Source organism: Sus scrofa, chromosome 7, assembly GCF_000003025.6.
Source record: "Sus scrofa isolate TJ Tabasco breed Duroc chromosome 7, Sscrofa11.1, whole genome shotgun sequence".
NCBI lineage: Eukaryota > Metazoa > Chordata > Mammalia > Artiodactyla > Suidae > Sus > Sus scrofa.
Genome location: NC_010449.5, coordinates 81,613,797 through 81,628,809, shown reverse-complemented (window position 1 = coordinate 81,628,809; position 15,013 = coordinate 81,613,797). Strand labels below are relative to the sequence as shown.

General features: G+C 37.0%; 1 long non-coding RNA gene across 1 annotated transcript in view; it reads right to left on the bottom strand.

Annotated features, from left to right (window-relative positions):
* LOC106504490 overlaps positions 1-15,013 on the bottom strand; it is a 517,287-nt gene that overhangs the window by 356,927 nt on the left and 145,347 nt on the right. Inside the window, exon 2 of the long non-coding RNA XR_002345962.1 lies at positions 12,448-12,533. This is a non-coding gene — a long non-coding RNA (uncharacterized LOC106504490). The remainder of the gene's footprint in view (positions 1-12,447; positions 12,534-15,013) is intronic.

The window sequence follows — 15,013 nt, the reverse complement described above, 5'->3', positions numbered from 1 at the left end:
AAGAGTAACATTTTTAGTCAGGTTGTCTCAAAATTCAACCTCCAAAAGTTGATAAACTCTTTTTTAGGGCTGTGCCTGCAGCATATGGAAGTTCCCAGGCTAGGGTTCGATTCAGAGCCGTAGCGGCCGGCCTACACCACAGCCACAGCAACATTAGATCCGAGCCGCATCTGTGACCTACACAACAGCTCTTGACAATGCCAGACCCATAACCTACTGAGTGAGGCAAGGAATGGAACCTGCGTCCTCATGGATGCTAGTCAGATTCATTTCTGCTGAGCCACGACAGGAACTCCTAAATTTGATAAACTCTCTTCTTCCATTTTGGCTGCTCTGAAATGACTTCCATCCTCCCCACCCCCCAACCCAAATGTCATTTCCTGAACACAGCCTATATTTTGTTTTAGTTTTATTGGCCATACCTGTGGCATGTAGAAGTTCTGGGGCCAGGGATCTAGCCTGAGCCATAGCAGTGGCAGCACCTGATTCTTAACCCACTGTGTCACCTGGGATCTCCAGACGGCCTGTATTTTAAATAAATGTATGCCGCAGATGCTCCACAAATTTCTTGAGAATCCATTCAGTCAATTTCATTTGATAATAATATACTACATTTATATGTTTGTTGTTTGTATAAATATGTATGATAAGGCTGGTAAGCACATATGACAGGCCTTTCTGGCAAGTTACTAATGTTTTAAAATCTAGAGGCATTCACAGGACATATTAAGGGATAATATTCAACCAGACCATTCTGATGAGGCCTGGAGATTTGGCCTAAGGTCAGAGCCTTGACTACCCTGATTCCCAGGTTCCTCCTCTGTCAAGTGGAAACAACTGTAATAGTACAGTTTACAGAGGGCACACTATGTGCCAAGTACTACAGTTCCATGGGCTTTGAACATAATCAATTATTTCGTCCTTTCAATAACTCTATGATATAGCCACAACTATTGTTTCTCACTTTAACAGCCAGGGACACTAAAAGCTAGATTATAAAGCTTTATTTGTGAGACAGCTGGATCTTGCACCCAGGCAGTCTGGCTCCAGGGTTTAAGCTCTTGATCACTGCATTCCTCTGCCACCCATTTAATTCCTAGCTAATTGAAGAACTTATACAAGCCTTTGTACAGAGGCAGCCCTCCGTATCCAAAGGTTCCACATCTGAGGATTCAACCAACCATGGATGGAAAACATTCAACTAAAAAAAAAAGTCTAGAAAGTTCCACAAAGCAAAACTTGAATTTGCCATGCCCAGCCACTATTTATATAACTTTCACATTGTACTAGATATTATAAGTAATCTAGAGATGATTCAAAGTATATGGGAGGAGGAGTTCTAGTTATGGCTTAGTGATTAATGAATCCAACCAGGAACCGTGAGGTTGTGGGTTTGATCCCTCGCCTTGCTGAGTGGGTTAAGGATCCGTGTTGCTGTGAACTGTGGTGTAGGTTGCAGGCGTGGCTCGGATCCTGCATTGCTGTGGCTGTGGCTATGGCTGTGGTGTACGACAGCAGCTACAGCTTCAATTCAACCCCTAGTCTGGGAACCTCCATATGCCTCAGGTGTGCCCTAAAAAAACAAAAGACAAAAACAACAACAAAGAATACGGGAGGATATGTGTAGGTTATCGTGCAAATACTGTGCCATTTGTATAAGAGACTTGAACATCCTCAGTTTGGTATCTGTGGGGGGGTCTTGGCACCAATCCCTTGTGGCACACCATTGGACAACTGTATACCCCAAATTGACCAGGTTTGAAAGTAATGGGTTGCATTTATAGTCTGAATACAGGAGATAATGCTAAGAAAATTTTTAAAATAGATTATACCTAGCTTTGTAATAAACTACCAATATATCTTCCAAAGTGCCTCTACCATTCGCACTCCTACCAGCAATAAGTTGCTCCACATCTTCCCCAGCATTTGGTGCATCAATGTCCTGGACTTTGGCCATTCTAAATAGATGTGTAGTGCTATCTCATTGCTGTTTAATTTGCATTTCCCTTATAACATACACTACTGGGCACCTTTGCATATGTTCATTTGCCATGTGCATCTTTTCTTGGGTGAAGTGTTTGTTAAGGACTTTTAATTGAGTAATTATTTTTCCTATTTTTGAGTTTTAAGTGTTTACATTGGACATCATCCTCTTTTTATGGTTCGAATAACCATCCGTTATCAGACAAATGTTTTTTGAATGTTTTCTCTCAGTCAGTGACTTGTCTTTTCATTCCTTTGACAGTGTCTTTTGCAGAGCAGAAATTTTTTGTATAATGAAGTATAGCTTTTCAATTCTTTCTTTCAGAGATCACATCTTTGGTGTCATATTTACAAAGTCATTGCTAAATCAGAGGTCATCTAGATTTTCCCCTATATTATTTTCTAGGAGGTTTATAGTCATGTGTTTTATATTTTGGCTTATGATTCATTTTGAATTAAGGAGGTAAGGTGTGGGAGTTCCCATCATAGCTCAATGGGTTAAGAACCAAACTGGTATCCATGAGGATGCCGGTTCGATCCCTGGCCTAGCTCCAGTGTTGCAGTGAGCTGTGGTGTAGGTTCCATGTGAAGCTTGAATCTGACATTGCTGTGGTGGCTATGGCATAGGCCAGAGGCTGCAGCTCCATTTCAACACCTAGATGGGGAACTTTCATATGCCATAGGTGCAGCCCTAAAAAGAAGGGGGGAAAAAAGGATACAAGGTATATTTCTAGATCCATATTATCTTGGTTTAGTTTATTTTTTTGCATTTGGATGTTCAGTTGCTCCAGCACATCTTAAAAAAGGACTATATTTTTTTTCATTAGATTGCCTTTGTTCCATTGTCAAAGATCAGTCAACCCTATTGATGTGAATCTGTTTCTGGGCTCTCCATTCTATTCCATTGAGCTCTTTATTTATTTATTATTATTTTTTCCAATACCACAGTCATAATTACTGTAGTTTTATAGGAAGTCTTGAAGTTGAGTTGCGTAAGTCCTCCAACTTTGTTCTCCTCCTTCAATATTGCGTTGCTGTTCTGGGTCCTTTGCCTCTCCACAAAAACTTTAGAATAAGTTTGTTGGTATCCACAAAATAATGCTGGGATTTTGACTGGGATTGATTCTGTTTCTTTCATAAATAGAGTCTTATTTATTTATTTGTCTTTTTGTCTTTTTAGGGCCACACCTGCAGCATATGGGGGTTCCCAGGCTAGGGGTCTAATCAGAGCTATAGCCTCCAACACCACAGCTGCAGCCATGCCAGATCTGAGCCGTATCTGCAAACTATACCACTGCTCACAGCAACACCAGACCCTTAACCCACTGAGTGAGGCCAGGGATCGAACCTGCAACCTCATGGTTCCTAGTCAGATTCGTTTCCGCTGCACCACAATGGGAACTCCTATAGTCTTATTTAGATTGTCTATTTCTTATTTTGTGAGTTTTGACAAATTAGGCCTTTCAAGAAATTCATCCATTTAATATTTTTCTGCTTATTCTAAACTTAATTTGCCTGTCTTTTTCTATTTTCCTAAAGCAGAAGCCTAGATCATAGATTTTAGATCCTTTTTCTTTATATATATATTCTATATATGTGTATATATATATATTTTCAAATATATATACAGGGAATCTATAAATTTCCCTGGAACCACTCTTTCACTGAATCTCACAATTTTTGATAAGTTGTATTTTCATTTCCATTTAATTCAAAAAATTTAAAATTTTTCTTGAGATCTCTTCTTTGACTCATGTTGTTTATAGGTATGTTCTTTACTCTCCATGCATTTGGAGATTTTTCAGTTATTCTTTTAATATTGATTTCTAGTTTAATTTCATTGTGATTGAGGGCAGGTATTATATCATTTCTATTCTTTAAACTAGTTAAGGTGTATTTTATGTGGCCTAGCTTAGTGAATGTTTCCTGTGAGATTGAAAAAAATGTGTATTCTGCTATTGTTGGATTAATTAGTCTGTAAGTATCCATTATATCCTATTGTTTGATGGCGTTGTTAAGTTCTCAACTATGTTCTCACATTTTCTGCCTGTTGGATCTCTCCATTTCTGACATAGAGGTGTTGAAGTCTCCAGCTATTACATTGGATTCATCTATTTCTCCTTGCATTTGTATTAGTTTTTCTCTCACATATTTTGATTCTCTGCTGTTAGGCACATGCATGTTAAGATTATTATGTCTTTTTGGAGGACTGACCCCTTATCATTATGTAATGCCCTTTTTTATCCCTGACAATTTTTCTTGCTCTTAAATCTGTTTTTTTCCCAAAATTAATATTGCTACTCCTGTTCTCTTTTAATTAGTATAAGCATGGTGTATCTTTCTCCATCCATTTACTTTTAGTCTGTTTGTATCTTCATATTGAAAGTGGATTTTTTGCAGACAACATATAGTTGGTTCTCATTTTGTGATCCACCTTAAAATCTCTGTTCTTTAACTTTCATATTTAGACCATTGTGGTTTAGACTAATTATTAATATAGTTAATACATACCATGTTAGTTACTGTTTTCTATTTGCTGTCCTTTACTTTGTTCCTATTGTTGTCTTTCACTGCTTTTCTAGCTTTTGTGGTTTTAACTGATTACTTTATATGATTCTATTTTCTTTCTTTTCTTAGCATAACAGCTATATCTTCAAAAAAATTTTAGTAGTAGCTCTAGAGTTTGCAATATACATTTACAACTAATCCAAGTTTTCTTTCAAATACTATGCCATTCCATGTATTGTGGGTACCTTATAATAAAATAATCCTAATGCTTTCCTCCTGTTCCTTTTATTACATAGGCTGTTCATCTCATTCGTATATATGTATATCATTTTTAATTTTTCACTTACTTTGTCAGTTCTTTTCCTTTTATGGAAATCTGAACTCTAGCTTGTATTATTTTCTTTCTCTCTAAAAGACTTCTTAAAACCTTTCTTGTAAAGCAGGTACACTGGCAAAATTTCCCTCAGTTTTTGTCTGACAAAGTTTTTCTTTCTCTTTCACTTTTGAAGAATACTTTTGCGGGACACAGTGTTGTAAGTTGGTATTTTTTTTCCTTCAACATACTACTTATTTCATTTCATGCTCTTCCTGCTTGCATGGTTTCTGAGAAGTCAGATGTAATTCTTGCTTTTGTTCCTTAAGATATAAAGTGTTTTCTATTTATTTTTCTGGATTTTTTTCTTTATCTTTGATTTTCTATACTTTGGATATGATACGCCTAGGTGTGGTGGGGTTTTTTTGCCATTTATTCTTCATCTTCTCTGATATTTATGGATATGTACCTTGGAGTCTTATATTAATTTGGGGAAATTAGTCTTTACTGTTTTAGATATTTTTCTTGGTCCTTGCTTCCTTTCTTCTTCTTCTGATATTCTCATTACATAATGTTATACCTTTTGCAGTTGCTCCATAGTTCTTGCTTATACTGTTTTTTTTTTTTTTTCTGTCTTTGTTCTCTTTGCTTTTCATTTTGGAGGTCCGTATTAATATATCCCAAATCTCAGTGATTCGTTCCTCAGTCATTTTCAATCAATTAATAAGCAAAGGTATTCTTCATTTACGTTACAACGGTTTTTTTTTAATCTCTAGTATTTGTTCTTTATAAGAATTTTCATCTTTCTACTTACATTGCCCATCTGTTCTTGAATGTAGTCTACTTTATCCATTTAATCTCCTAGCATAGATTATAATAGTTTTAAATTTTCAGCCTGGCAATTCTAATATCTCTGCCATGTGTGATTCCTGATGTTTGCTCTGCCTCTTCAAACTGTGTTTGTTTGTTTGTTTGCTATTAGTATACAGCGTAATTTTTTCTTGATAGCCAAATGTGGCATACTGGGTAAAATAAACTGCTGTAAATAGACCTTTAGTGATGTGTTCGTTAGGTTAGATTGAGGGGGCAGTGTTCTAGAGTCCTAGGGTTAGGTCTCAGTCTTTTGTAGTGAGCCTATGCTTCTGGACTCCCCTAGGTGGGACAGGATGGCTAGAGTCCCTGCCCTTATGTCAGTTAGGCTCTGAAGAAGAAACCAGCCATGTAAGGTTCTGGTTATAGAGTTTCTCTCAAGGGCAGGACTTGTTAAGAAGAGAATGCTCTGATAAATTTCACATGGTTCCTTTTCCGTGTCCCTGCTAAAAGCATGAGGTGATTTTTCTTCAACATCCACTGTAATAACCCCGTGAAGTTCCTGAAGGTAAAACTTTTATAAATGTAGGGGCTACCCTGTGACTGGGATCCCCCTGGAGCTTTTAACTCTCAGAACTGTCCACATTGAGTCTCCAGCAATTCATCAGTACCAGTTCAGGTTTTCCTCTCCCAGCACTGGTTCCCCCAGGGGTTCATCTTATGATTTTTTTTCTCTGGTAAGTTCTGATTCTCTGTATTCATGTCTTAGTCTCTCCATTTTAGGGGTGAATGGTTTGTCTTGTGACCGGACTCATACAAAGTTAAGAAGAAGTATTGATTTTTCTGTTTATTTAGCTTTTTATTTATAGTTAGGACTGAGTGGAGACTACCCAGCCTCTTATATATGGAACTTAAGTCTCTCCTAAAATTTAAATGTTTTGCCTTTATGATTTGCATACTGTGATTATATTAGATCTTTTCTTTAGATTATTAATTTCATTTTCCTACTCTGTTCTTTAGTGTTTTTAGTTTATTTACTTTTTAAATATCTTTCTATTTTCTTTTTAAAACACAAATTAAATACCATAAATTCACCCCTTTTAGTGTAGAGTTCTGCAAGTTAACAAACAGTAATATGACCACCACCACAATCAAGATAAAAAACATCCCATCACCCCTAAAATATGTCCATGTCTCTTGATAGTTGGTTTACCCCTCCCCCATAGACCCTGGTAAAAATGAATCCACTTTTCATCCCTATGGTTTTACCTTTCCCAAAATAGAATTATACAGTGTAGAGACTTTGGTTTCTTTTATTAAGCATAATGCATTTGAGATTCACTCTTGTTTTGCTTGTTCCTCTTTATTGTTGAGCACTATTGCATTTTATGGATGTGCCATGGTTTGTCTATTCTCCAGTTATGTGTGGTTGTCCAATTTCTGGTCATTACAAATAAAGCTGCTATAAACATTCATGTGTATATTTTTATGTCAGCATAGGTTTTCCTTTTACTTGGGTAAAACTTTAGCCTATTTAAAACTTGAAGTTGTTTGTTTTCTTTCTATTAAATTTTGAATACTCTTTACATATTATGCGTAAAAGTCCTCTACCAGATAAGTGATTTGAAACTATTCTTTTTATTTTTGAAATATAATTTATATTTGAGCTATGCAATGGCCTTGTGGGCTTATATTCTTAGATCTAAAAGTTACCTTTTTATTTTACTTTATTTTTTGCTTTTTTTAGGGTTGCATCTGCGACATATGCAAATTCCCAGGCTAGGGGTTGAATCAGAGCTGCAGCTGCCGACCTAAACTATAGACTCAGCAATGCAAGATCCAAGCAGTGTCTGCAGCCTATACTGTAGCTCAAGGCAACACTAGATCCCTAACTCACTAAGCAAGGCCATGGATCAAATCCACAACCTCATGGATACTAGACAGCTTCTTACCACTGAGCCACGAAGGGTATCTGTAAGTTATCTTTTTAAACTGTTTATCAGTTCCTTTTGAAGTAAGCCAAATTTTTATTTTTACTAAGTTGTTCTGTAGCATGAAGCAGTTGCTGAGAATTGCCTTCCATGTTTTCTTCTAGCTTGGCATCCTCTTTTTTTTCCATACCATGTTTCTCTTGCCCACTCCCACCCCCACACAAAGTACTTTTTCACCTGAAAAACCTGAAGTAGGTTGACTCAGTTGCCATAATATGTTTTCCATGTGACTCAGGTTTGTCCAGTTCTGATCAGGAATTTGTTTGCTCTGATAACAATGTGTGGCTTGCTATTTTTTCACTGAGCTGTAATTTACAGATGAATGAGTATCTCGTGTTCCACCCTGAAAACAAGTTAGAAAGATGTGCAGGGACTGCTCAATAAATGCTACATTTTCCCTTTTCCTTTCTTCTTTTTAAAAGAATGCCCGGCGCTCTTCTCTCCCTCCAGATATTTACGGTATATTTTTTATCAGAGCTCATGTCACCTGGGTGGAGTGGTACTAGAGTATGGCTCCACCCCCATTGAGATGACCCCCAATTCCTTGTGTAGCTATCATGTCTCTTGTTTCATATTTCACCTCTTTTTTTTTTTCCCAGCAAACATTTCTACTTCTCTCTCATGAAGAAGAAGAGACCCCCTTCTTTAAAGATCTGGGTACACAGTGGGAATTTTTGGGGCTCTGGCAGCTCATCACTGTGACCTCAAAGGGCTGAAGAGGAAACAGCCCTTCTGAAGTCTCTGATTTATCCAGGTCTTCCATTTCTTTCTTTAGCCATAAGGCTTTGGATATTGAGGTCCTAGCTCAAGTCCTTTCTTTATTTGGTTACTGTTGCTAAAAATTTTGTGATTTTTTTTTTAACTACCCTTTTTTGGTTCCTTTTATAAGACTTGAGGGAGGAAAATTTGAGATGTAGTTTCAATTGAGTCACTCACCACTTCCACGAGTTTTATCTGCTGAATTTTCTCTTCCAGGAAGTGTTCTCTGACTATACTCAGTATATGTGTCTCCTCTGTGTTACCGCAGAGCTGGCAGTAATATTTTAATATAAGTAATATTTTAATCTCATGGTTAAAATATAAAAATACATCTGTGCTTGCTGAAAATAGCCCCTGTGCTAACCCCACTCAAGCAACCCCAGAATCCTTCCCATAGCTCTGACTGCCCTGGTGTGTTTGCCTGAAAGCCCCCGATCTCAACTTCCCTTGATTGAACCATGGAAGGTTTGATGTTCAGACATCACTAAACTTTCAGGTCCCTGTACCAGCATTACTGGTCACTGATGGATATACACAATTGGTTGATACTCAAGCTAAACCCCAAGCTAATGTTCAATGCCATGTTCAATGTCACTCCTACCTGTGCCATCTCCTTCATTATATTTTTGTACACAATTCTGAATATATCTCTTTTCTTGTCTTCTCATGCTCTAGAATTCCTTGATGAGAGCTCTTAAGGTAGCAAACATTTGCTTAACATCTTTTATATGCTATGTTCATTTCTCACTTAATCCTTCCCCAAATATTGCAAAGTTGGTATCATCAGTCTATTACACAGTGAAGAGTCTGAGGCTCAGTGAGTTTTAGCAACATGTGCAGGGTTACACTGCTAACTGGGGTCAAAAACACGATTTAAATTCAGCCACACTGAATCACTTGTCTAGAAAAGATATTTCCAGTGGAAAGTGTTTTATAACTAGCATTTTGTGAAACAGGAGCAACTTCTGCATGATAAATACTGTGACATTAAGCTCTTAAAACATGCATATAAAGCTATTTTGAGGGCAAGGTTGACATTTTTTAAAAATCTAAACATCCCTTAGGGCATCCAGAACTCATGATTCCTAGTTGGCCTAAATGAATGATTGTAAAATAAATCAAGAAAGGATAAAAGGATAAATTAATTGACTAATTACTTAATTGAGTGTTGTTTCAGAAAACATTACTGGGAATGTGTGAAGGCAATGTAGAATGAGAGGCAGTATATTTAAGAGCATGAACTTTGGACTTGCCCATGGTGTCCATGAAATATAATTTATTTAATCATTTTCTATTAATGAACATTTAAGTTATTTCTATCTCCTGTTATCCAGTTATAAAATAATTAATATTTTTATACACTTTGCAGAACATGTCTTTTTTTTTAAATACTTAGAAAAAGTTTTAATCTGTGATTTTTTTTCATAATTTTTTTATTTTCCCACTGTACAGCAAGGGGGTCAGGTTATCCTTACATGTATACATTACAATTACATTTTTCCCCCACCCTTTGTTCTGTTGCAACATGAGTATCTAGACAAAGTTCTCAATGCTATCCAGCAGGATCTCCTTGTAAATCTATTCTAAGTTGTGTCTGATAACCCCAAGCTCCTGATCCCTCCCACTCCCTCCCCCTCCCATCAGGCAGCCACAAGTCTCTTCTCCAAGTCCATGATTTTCTTTTGTAGAACATGTCTTAATGCTTATACAGCACAGCTTCCTAGAAATAGAATTGCTTGGTCAACTAGCATATGCATTTTTAACTTTCTTTGCTACTTTAAATTTCCTTCCTAAGAGGCTTCTACCATTTTATACTGCTACCAATAATTTATAAAATTGCCATTTATCCACACCTTTACCAATGGTGAATATATTTTAACCTGTAAATTTTTGTTTAAAATGCTGGTTCCTTATGGTTTTAATTTACATTTTCTGGATTACCAGTGAGGCTTAACAAAATCACCACTATTTAATATTTGTCTTTTTTCTATGGGACATGATATAACTGTTCTTTAAATCATGGTTTGTTTGTTTGTTTGTTTGTTTTTTTGATCTAACAGTGTATCTTAGAGATATAAGGGCATAAGAGTTGCCCTTCTTTTTTTGTGGCTACATAGTAATCTTTTGTATAGCTGTTTCATAATTTATAACACTACTCTCTCATTGATAGACCATCTTCAGCTTTCCCCCAAAATGTTGCTGTTATAAAAAAAATCATGCTGCAAATATCCCTGGTCAATATTGTACACACATAAAAATTTGTAGGAAAAACTATCTACAGAAGAATTTCCAGGGCAAAGGGTATAGGATTTTTTTTTTTTTAATTTTGAAAGCTATTGCCAGGCCACATTCTATACACATCATACCAATATGTTATGTCTGTCCCTGACCTTTCCTCGCGTTCCCCTTTGGATTATTTGTCTTTCTAATTTATTGATTTGTAAAAATTCCATATATTTTGAAAATTAGCTGCTTATTGGTCTTATAGATTATAAATATTTTCTCCTGTATTTTTAAATGTTTTGACTATTTTTAGCTATACGTGTTATTTCTATTTGTATGGAGTTAAATTTATCAATATTTTCATCTGAAGGTTCTTATTTTTAAAGCATTCTCAGAAAAGACATTACACACCTGCATATTTCATTTAAAAGGTCTTCTGTATTTCTTTTAACACTTTTACAATTTCGTTCTTTGGCTTTTAAATTTTAATATATCTGGAACATGTCTTAAGGTAAAGTACAAAGTAAATTCTTTTTTTTTTTAAATCCCCTGAGAGACACCTAGTTGTACCAATAATTTATTTTATAAGCATTGAAGCCATTCTAGGAAGTTCCTTCCTCATGATGGAGACTAGAATCTTCACATTTAACAATTCTCAAGCAACTTCATCTCTTCTTCCTTTTTTTTTTTTTTTGTCTTTTTGCCTTTTCCAGGGCCACTCCCATGGCATATGGAGGTTCCCAGGCCAGGGGTCTAATCGAGACGTAGCCACCGGACTACACCAGAGCCACAGCAACGCCAGATCCAAGCCACATCTGCAACCTACACCACAGCTCATGGTAACGCCGGATCCTTAACCCACTGAGCAAGGTCAGGGATCGAACCCGCAACCTCATCGTTCCTAGTCAGAGTCGTTAACCACTGAGCCACGATGGGAACTCCCATCTCTTCTTCCTTAATAAAGGTAGTGCCTGCTATTTAGCTTTATGTGTGCACGATCTAATGTATCACTCTTGCAACATCAATTTGTCTTTCTGTCCAATCTACACTAGAGCCTATCAGCAATAATCATGTAGTAATGTTACCCATTTTAAAAAAATGAAACTCTAAAAATAGAACTACCATATGATCCTGCAATCCTATTCCCGGGCTTTTATCTAGACCAGACTCTAATTTGAAAAGATACATGCACCCCTATATTCATAGAAGCACTATTTGCAATAGCCAAGACATGGAAACAACCTAAATGTTCATTGACAGATGAATGGATAAAGATGTGGTACATATATATACAGGATGGAATATTACTCAGCCACAAAAAAAACCAAATAATACCATTTGCAGTCACATGACAGGACCTGGAAATTATCATACTAAGTGAAGTAAGTCAGAAAGAGTGAAAAATACCATATGATATCACTTATATGTGGAATCAAACTTACCTAGGAAACAAAAATAGGCTCATAGACATAGAGAACAGACTTGTGGTTGCCAAGAGGGAGGGGGGTTAACAGAGAGTTAGAGTGGGAATTTAAGATATATATATATATATATATATACACATATATATATATATATAGAATAGATAAACAACAATATCCTACTGCATAGCATAGGAAACTATATTCAATATCCCATAGAAAGCCATAATGGAAAAATATGAAGAAGAACACACACACACACACACACATCTGAATATATATAAAAAAGAATATATATATATATATCTGAATCACTTTACAGTACAGTAGAAATTATCGCAATCTTTTAAATTAAATATAATTCAGTTAAAAATAAAAAGGAACCTTAAATGAACCCTACCTTCCTCCACCCCTGATAATTCTCTCATTGTCCACTCACCTTTACAACATGACTCCTTGAAATATTTGTCTGTGTTTGCAGTCTTCAATTCCTCTTCTCTCACTCCATGCTCTGTCCCCATCACTCTGTCAAAACAAAGCTTATCAATGTCACAGCCACCTCCATGGGCTCATGCTCTCCAGTAGCCAGATCTCAGTCACTACATTATTTGATATATCAATCAGCAGCGTAATCTCATCAAGTCTTATGGTTTTAAATAGTATTTACATGCTAATGACTCTCAAGGTTATAGATCCATCTCAGACCTCAACATTCACCACTAAACTCATGGATAATCACCTGTTCAATATTTCCACTTTGTTATCTAGTGAATGTCTCAGATTGACATGCCCAAAATCAAATATCCTCCTCCAGTTACCAAAAGTGATCCTTTTATTCTCTACTCCCCATCCCTAAATAAGTGATAGTTTCATCCTTGGGGTTGTTCAGGAAGAAGCAATGAAGCCATTTTTGGTTTTTGGCTTTGTCTCATATCTCATAGCTAATCAACCAGCAAACCTGCTATCTCTACCCTCAAAATATACCCTTGACCACTTCTTATCACTCCACAGCAGAGACCCCAATCAGAGGCACCAGTCTCTTTCATCTTCATTATGCGTTTGCTCTTTCCCTGTAGCCAGAGTGGTCCTGGGAAGAGTAAAGTCGCATCATGTCTTTTCTCTGAGAATGAGTCCCCACAGTGGCTCCCACTTGATTCAAGGAAGGAGCCAAGAATTTTCTTTTTTTTCTAAGTCTCTAAAACCTCATCATCTACTTCTCTGATCTCACCTCCCACCAGTCTCTCCAAGCTCCTTCTGCTTCAATCACATGGGTCTTCTCTATGTTCTTTGACTATATCAACACTTCCCCAGAGCATTGCCTTTGCACTTGTGCTACCGAAAACACAGGTTTGTATGCCTGACACAGCGAGGCCAAGAAGTCTGAAATGTCAGAGTTTGAAGTGAAGAAAATTCTATTGCAAGGCCATGCAAGGGGAATGGGTGACTCATGTCCATCAAAATGCCTAACTCCTCAAAGGGTTTCTATGAAGCATTTTTTTTTTTAAACCTTTTTAGGGCCGCACACATGGCATGTGGAAATTCCCAGGCTAGGGGTCAAATCAGAGCTATGGCTGCTGGCCTGTGCCATAGCTACAACAATGCAAGTTCTGAGCTGCATCTCTGACCTACAATATAGCTTATGTCAATGCCAGATCCTTAATCCACTGAGTAAGGCCAGGGATTGAACCCAGATCCTCATGGATACTACTCAGGTTCATTATCAATGAGCCACTGTGGTAACTTCTCTACTAAGCTTTTTTAAAGTCCAGGTGAGGGAGGTATATGGTTGGTTGTTGCAAACTTCTTGATGTAGGAATCCTTGTTCTTGGCAGCTGTCCAAGTATGTCAGGTCATAATGTTTCTATAAACCTCCAAGAAGAGAAATGTTATTCTCTGTTCTGTAATTTTTTATCTCTATATTAATGGGAAAGTGTTATACTCTTAAAGGTCAAAGCCTTGAGAATGGACTTTCCTGTATATTTCAGGCTTTAGGCAACATTCTTTACTCCAAGAAAAAGCAGTAGAATAAAATGTTAAAGTAAAAGAAAGAGAATTAATATGGAATCAGATTTGTTCTTCCCTATTATACTTGCAGTTTCCTTATCCAGGAATACTCTCCACGGAATCCACATGAGATGGATTCCTCACTTCTCCTGATCTCTGCTCAATATCTCCTAATCCAAAGGGCCTTTCCTGAAAACCGCCTGGGAAGGAACAACCTCCTACCCCTAACATTTCCCATCCACTTCCTGCAGCACTTCTCTCCATCATCTATCTCCCTCTGTAACTGTTCATGTTTATAACATCCAACTCCACACCTTACGTGTAAGCTCTGCAACAGCAAGACTTTCTTTCACAGTTGAACTCCTAACACCTAGGAGAGCAGCTTGCACAAAGGAGGGGCCCTTAAATATGTGAGAATGAATGAAAGAATGAATTGGGAACACAGTTTCTATTCTGGCCAAAGTGCCTCTTGTGTATATCCTGTCTTGTATGGAAAAGCAAGTGGATTCAGAGTCAAAGGTATGTAACTTTGATAACTCAGCTAAAGGATCTTTGTGTCAGAGCAAATAAAACCTGGTACCGATCTCTTATTTGTTCCTAACCAGGTGGAGGCCCTGGATTAGTCCATTTATCTTGAGTATTTATGATTTCTTGCCAGAAGATAGCTTCATCATATTATCATACCTAGTTCAAAGGTATGGGAGAATACCATCCTTTTGTTAAAAGGCATGGGAGAATAGATCCTAGAAAGTCATTTTTAATTAATTAATATTAAAGTATAGCTGTTCTACCATGTTTCTTCAATTTCTGCTGTCCAGCAAAATGACCCAATAACACCTAGTTCCCTATGCTGTGCACTAGAAGCCCATTGCTGATCCATTCCAAATGTTAAAGTTTGTATAAACCAACCCCAAATTCCCAGTCCATCCCACTGCCTCTTCCCCACCCCCTGGAAATCCTGACTCTAATCTCCTTACTATTTTCACTGCCTTGTGAATGGT